The following is a 6,541-nucleotide window of genomic DNA, read 5'->3' as shown; positions in this document are numbered from 1 at the left end:
TCAAGCACGTAGGCGCCAATTAGTAAGAACAAAGTCTAGAATGCAAAGGGAGAAAAGAAGGGCGGACACTCGCGTGAGAAATATGAGGAGCGAAGGCTCCTATTTATACTAATCACGTGAAGGAGTTATGGTAAGACTAGGATACGGAAGGAAAGATCCGGAAATAGCCGACTTAGGTTAAACGCGGAAACTTGGACAAAAAGAAAGCCCTGGGAAAGGCGCAAGAGACTGCGTCCCTTGGAAGAGGCGCAAGACTTGCGCGTCCTTTCCCGGGTAGGTTCCTCTGCGCGTAGAAAACGCGTTTGACAGCCTGTCGTATTTTAGGCATAACTTTCTCTACAAGACTCGTATTTAGGTGATTTCGGTGGCGTTGGAAAGCTAAGAGAAAGATATAGAACTTTATGTGAAATAGGCCTGACCCACAAAAGTCGTTATGACCTCGTAAAACGGGCCTAAAGATCGGGTTGTCATTTTAACTAAATGAAATGCACATTTTGTAATGTAAACTCTAAGTTTAGCCCAAAGAAGTGACATGAGACTCAAAATGAGATATAATCTCAACATTTTATGACATATTAACATTAGGTAGACAAGCACATTGCTTTGACTCGGGATTTGACAGTTTTAGGAAATGAAGACGGTTTTTGACCCGGACTCCAAATGAACTCTAATTACTGCCAAAACGACCGTAATGACACCTAGATGATGACCATGAGGTAGACATTAATGTTTGAGCAATCACTTGACGATAATCTTACGAACTGTCACAAATCGTTCCGCGTACCAAACATGCGGCCCAATCATCACCGGGTGGTTTGCGAGGGGTGCAGAAACGAGGTGTCTACACCCGTTCGTCGTGTCAGTGATACGGCCGGTGGGGGACTGCCCGATTTCAGAGTTGTGGAAAGTGTCATCTTGGTAGAATTCATTTTCTACAAGCACCTTCTCTGGTTGTTTCGACATCTTCTTAGCTTGTTGGGTGGGTTTTTGTTTTGAGTTTTTTTTGTAAGGGAGTGAAAGTGACTAGCTTCTAGTATCTTTTCCCACAGACGGCGCCAATTGTTCCGGGTGTAATTCCAGAGCAAGTATTGTTACCACTCGTAGCTTGTAGAATGACGTCTTTGCTTGACTTCCTCCTTTGACCTCTCCTGAAACAATTAACAAACTGAGGGCTCGGCTTTGGCCGAGCGTACTCACTCCGACGCTCAAGTCAGTAAACTTAAGAGGGTTAAGTTATGTGTTACTTGGCTAAGTATATTGTAGAGAGATAAGGAAGATGTTACCAGATTATGAGGTGTTTAGGTTATTTTTCGGATCCTTTCCTCAATGAGGGTTGAGGAGTATTTATAGACTTTCACCTTTTGTCACGTAGTGGCCAAGTGGCCAAGTGGCTAGCAGGTGGAGAGACCGTTCTACCCTCGGCCGATGGACCCATGGCAGGCCGACCGAGGGGTCTTGGATATGAGTAGGCGGATGTGTGCCCCGGCTGGCTGGCTGCCTGGCCGGGACCTAAGTGACAGGCCGACGTAGCTGAGTCGGCTACGCTGTCCAAGGTGTTGACTTGCTTTGGATATCTTTGACCTTGCTCAAGATGTTGACTCGGTCAGCGGGTGCAGAATATGCCCCATCAGTATCGTTAAAAAATTATGAAAATTATATAATTAGATTCGTGATAAAAAAAATTCTATAATTAGAGTATAGATTTCTTATCATTTGCACATATTTTAATTATGATAAAAAAAGAAAAAACAAAGTATTGTATTAATCAGGTTGGATGTCGAACTAGGTGCGAAAAAAGATGGTGTACTTTGTACTTCTTAGTATGTTTTTTGTCCCACATTAATAATTTAGTGGTGTTAATATATAATGTATAAATAGTAAAAATGTCCCGCATCGGAAATTTACCATAAAATGGGGTGATCCTATGATATGGTTAAAAAAATTCTGAAAATAATATAATTAGATTCATGGTAAAAAAAATGTTATTATTTGCATATATTAAAGATGATATACTTCTTAAGGGTCGTTTGATTCGAGATGAAGGAATGGAACGGAGTATGATATCATAGATGTATGAGATTCCAATAACATTCCATTTAACAGTTGTTCAGTTTAATCTAAATAAGTAAAGGGGAAGGAATGAAGTTTCTTGAAGGGGAGAAGGTGGGTGTGAGTTTCCAAGGGGTTGAGATGGAGTTAAAATCTATTGAGCATCTAACTCCTCCAAAATCACCCAACCAAACACTTGAATAGATTCAATCCGTTCCATTCTATTCCAAACTAGCCAACCAGGCACCCATTAGTATGTTATATGTCCCACATTGAACATATAAATAATAGAATTGTCCCATATCGAAACCATTAGTTGTGGACAGCGGGGGCCCACGGGGGCGCTTGGGAGGAAGAGAACAAGCGTTTGCATTTTTGTTGGAGTCGCCACCAATTTTTTTGGGAAATTGGAACCGTTCGAATACCTCGTGTCATGTCAAGACACAAAGTAGAGACATGAACACCAAGCAATCGTTACCCTTAGCATTCTATGTCTAGAATGACTCTCGTGGATGCCAATGAACACGGGTGTTCACGGAGATCTGGAGTAAGGGGTGAGGGTACGTATTAGGAAGCTCTTTTGATCGAACACCTAATCCCGCCCGCCTCGATAGCGGCCTCTACTAATGATTAGGGAAGTTATTCGTACTCGATATATCGTCGATTGTATGCATGCAATACAACATCCAAGTTTTAATCCTAGCATGTGAAGATTAGACTAAGTCGGTGAACAATTAATTAGCATACAATTAATGTCAAAGTAGGAATTAATGTTCAATTACATGTGAAAACATACAAATGATACAAGAAATAATGATAAATACAATAAATAAAAATTACACTGGGATAGGCGATTTATGTCGAAAATACCTTTAAAACGGATAATTTGAGAAAAAGAATGAAAGAAAATAAAAGAATAAATTTACGAACAGAAATAGAAGGTGATAATACGATTAATAGTCAATTAAACGTAGACTAATTAAACTAATTAGTCAAGCAACAACGGAGTTCAGGGACAGAATTCAACCCGGAACAGGCGCATCAGAGCTGCGTCCTTTGGAATAGGCGCAGCAGTTGCTGCGTCTGTTCCTGACCTGAATTCTGGCTGTGAAGCCGGAATTACGTGTTGTTAATACTCGTTGGTAAATTTAAGGTTGATTAAATTATTTACTCGGATGGAAGTGATTAACAGGTTATTTACATATGATTAATGGGTCATAACACAATAAAACATGGATGAGACGGAATATTACGAATAATTTAAGATTAATGAGGATTATTAACAAGCTAACAAACTAAATCAATTAATTAGGTTAAATACAACGGATTAATGACGAATATATGACAAATAACAGATGTAAATATGTCAATGATGAATTCCATAAACTCAATATTGATGAATTGAATCTCCAAAACCCGAATTGATTTTAATGACGAAAACCCGCAAATATTGGTTACTTGGGATTTAAGTTGAATTTATGATGGATAAAACGTGTTAATGATTGATGAATAATATACATATGAATTAATATGTTATTGTGTCAAAGAATTAAAGAAAACAAACGAAATTAAATAAGCACGACGAATTACAGAGGACGAAGGAAGAAGAAAGGAAGCAGGAAATGCGGCAGCCTCACGAAGAGGCGCAGCAGACACTGCACTCCTTCGAAGAGGCGCAGCAGTTGCTGCGTCCTTTCTCGACGGTTTGTCTTCTGGAAATCCGTAAAAGGAGGGTTTAAACGCATGGTTTTAGAAATCGATTTTAAGAGGTATTTACGACATAAATCTTACAATATGATTATAAAAAATAAAATACAATAAATAAAAGAGAGATATACACACTCAGACTTACATGTTTGACGAAACGAGAAAGACTAAGATATCAATTAGTGATGCTCGACGCGAATGTAAAGAAAGTGCCCTCGTAAGAGGAAAACGATTAAAGTTGATTACGTTGATTGATTGTGTAGTTGGTCAAATTGGTCGGTCATGCAAACGAGGCTGGTACTCAGAAGGATCCGAGCTTACGTGGTCGAAAGTTCAAGCACGTAGACGCCAAAAAGTAAGAACAAAGGTCTAGAACGCAAAGGGAGAAGAGAAGGGCGGACACTCGCGTGAGAAATATGAGGAGCGAAGGCTCCTATTTATACTAATCACGTGAAGGAGTTAGGGTTTCGGAGACTCTTTGGAAGTGAATCTCGGAAAGATATAGGCATCAGGCAGCAACAATTTGGTCAACGGAGAACATGTAGCCACGACGGATATCCTGGAAGCATGATTCATTAGTTGCGTCTATAATGCTCCAATTAGTTATTTTGACAGCTCTTTTCGACGCATAAATAATACTCTTTTGTCGAAAATAATGTTTTGCATGTAGAAGAGATTTTGACGATGAATATAAATATTTTTTGTATAAGTATTTTTTAATTCTTCACTTATTTATTGTTAAAGTTTGATGTTAAAAAAAAGGTCTAACTTAAGACTTCTTACAATTCTATTTTTATTTTAATATTATTTAAATCTGAAACAAGATTTTCTAACAATTGAATAAATAATACTGTAATAGGTTCCTTGACAAACTTTAATAACAAAGTTATTAAATGGAACATGCATTGCGCAGACTAATACTAAATAGGTAGCTTACTAGCTTAGTAAAAGATTATGATTTGATGATAAAAAAAGAGAAATTTGAGAATACAATAAAAAATAATAGTTGGTGCCTGGTGGTACAAGGTAGCTAGGGCTATAAAATGGTGTTAAACATGGCTTATACAACATACAAACAATCGTCAATCAAACCAAGAAAAAAAAAATATGAAGGTGGTTTGTGTGGTGGCATTATTGATGATGGTGGTGGCATTAGCGACCATACTTGAACCCGTTAGTGCTACTCGCCATGTGCTCGAGGAAGAGGAACCTCCCTGCAAAAAACTTGCTGAGTCTTGTAATGGTGATTCAGAGTGTTGCAATGATTATAAATGCAAAAAACTTATCGGAAACATAGTCCCAGGCCTATGCGTTGAGTCACTTGAATGATCTATGCAACCAAGAATTACTCGCTATTATGTTCTTTGCTTTAATATATGTGGCTCTATTGTTGTCTTAGTGTCTTGTGTATTTCGTATTTCGTATTTTGTATTTCGTATTTAGTCTTGTGTTCTATTGTTGTTTACTTATTTTCTTGTTTCTGTCATGGAATAAAACTGTGTTGTTTTTATTAAGATTTTTGGTGTTAATTCTATTGTGCGCAGAAGTGATTTAGAGTAGAAGCAAAAAATAAAAGACACAAGATTTACGTGGTCACTATTAATGCGATAGCTACGTCCACCAAGGCCATTGAAAATATTTCACTATATCGGAAGAATTACAGGTTATAAAAGATGAGAACATAGTTATTCAGAATCTACCTCTTAAAATTTTCAATGTGTTTGTCTCACAAATCTCTCCTTAGAAGAATACCAAGTTAACGTATTATTTTGTAAAGAACACAACAACTTGGATTGTCATTTTGTACGAGAAAAGTTGCAAGAAGGTTTGATAAGTTTGTCCTACATTCCATAGTGATTGAAGTGGGTGGGAAGCCGGCCTGTTTAGAGGGTTTATGTCCCCTGCCTGGCTGGAGGGTTTGGTATTCGACATGTCTAGAGGACATTGTACGTGTAGTCAGGATCTTTCACCTTCTTACCCATCACATTGCTTCGTCCAGCTGTTGTAAATGTGTGCGGCAAATAGCGAGGTCAAACAATTTTTTTCATGTCTGATTGGTCCTGTGTTTGTCGTATCTGGTGTAGGTTACCAATTTCGTTAGGCATGACAGGGTGCAACATAAATAAAAAATATTTAATAAAAAATATAACTGATATATAATCGAGTAGCCCACAATTCAAGCAAAACAAATTTGATCAAAACATCAAGCAGGTGAATTGCAAACAATTAGGCAGGAAAAGAATGCACATTGTCACGTAGCATGTTTTGGAAAGGCACATTAATCATTTAGGAACGGCATAGCACACATTCAGATGAGTAAGTGAAGTTTTTACCGGCCTAGAACATGCAGGGTAGAAATTACTAAAGTATGATTGTGTTTTATCATCAAAATCATAATCTTTGACTAAACTAGTTATTTTGTATTAGTGCGCACAATGTATGTTTTATTTAATAACTTTGTTATTAATCCAAATCATTTTATGTTCATCACGCATCTTAATAGATGTTGATATACGTTGACCAAACCACTCTGTGATCATTACACAATCTCCTGTCTCATGTCTCCTATCTAACGATATAACTAGTCTTACTTAAGACGGAGGTATCCGTCGGTCAAATATCAACCCACATGGGCACATATGACAAACCTTTTGCTTTCCCTCATGTGTTCAGCTTTTGTCTTTCTCATTTCATATGGGTATATTCAACCCGTCTTAAAGTTAAGACGGATGTACCATTCTTAAGTGAGAATTTGCCCTAACGATATATGAGTGCGAAAGAAGAG

Source organism: Silene latifolia, chromosome 7 (genome assembly GCF_048544455.1).
Source record: "Silene latifolia isolate original U9 population chromosome 7, ASM4854445v1, whole genome shotgun sequence".
In the NCBI taxonomy this organism is placed as follows: Eukaryota; Viridiplantae; Streptophyta; class Magnoliopsida; order Caryophyllales; family Caryophyllaceae; genus Silene; species Silene latifolia.
This window is presented reverse-complemented; position numbering follows the sequence as displayed.